An 892-nucleotide genomic window follows, 5' to 3' on the forward strand; every position below is an offset into this window, starting at 1 on the left:
GCACAAGATGCGTGAGCTTTTTTTTTTTTTTTTTTTTTTTTTCTATCTCCACCAATTGCCCAATGAGCTGCTCTTCAGGTTGGCAACTTTCCAACTTGCCTGTCATTTGCAATGGCAGACTTGCTATGGAAAGTTGCGTCTTCATGAGTTTGAAAAGTATTTTAAGGTGATACAGAAGGGACCCAAAACAACACCAACGAAAAACAAAGCCACATCATTTTGTATGACTTGTGTGCCTTAAAATGGTGAAGATTAGAAAATTAAACATTCGGTCTGGGTTTCACAAAGAATTCTAAATCACTAAATGACAAGAACAAAATTAACATTAAAAAAAAAATACTCCAGGCTGCAGTAGATTTAATTATGAGGCTAAAACGACCTCATCCTTTCCTTGGAAGAACTAATTAACTATGGTTTATTATAGGGTTTTGTTTGTTTTTTTAGAACAAATGATTTCCATCTTCCAGACTGATCGTTTTTGTCATCTTTACTCTATTTCAAAATTCCATGAAAGGTGCTCCCTTCCCCCTCTTTTATACAAGTTTCTTGTTCATATTGTGAATAGAGAAGTTTCTGAACAACTTTTTTGGAACATTTTCTATCTATATTCCAAAGCATGTAATATATGCATAAAAATGATTTGTTAAACTGGTCCTTAGTCATTTGTATCATTAGAAATGAAGTTTGGGGCGGAAAATGACAAGCAAAAAAAAATAATAATAACTTATTCCTTTTTGCATATTTGTATAGCCTTCTAGAAACAGAAATACCCTTTTGCATATTCTTTTATTGTTCTGACTTTTTAAGACCTATTATTTTTTTACGTAGGTCAATAAACAAAAAGTGTGCTACTGACAACGTTTACGTAGTCTTCCTTTTTATGCGTAGGGCT

This window comes from Tupaia chinensis, unplaced genomic scaffold (genome assembly GCF_000334495.1).
Source record: "Tupaia chinensis unplaced genomic scaffold, TupChi_1.0 Scaffold000682_1, whole genome shotgun sequence".
NCBI lineage: Eukaryota > Metazoa > Chordata > Mammalia > Scandentia > Tupaiidae > Tupaia > Tupaia belangeri.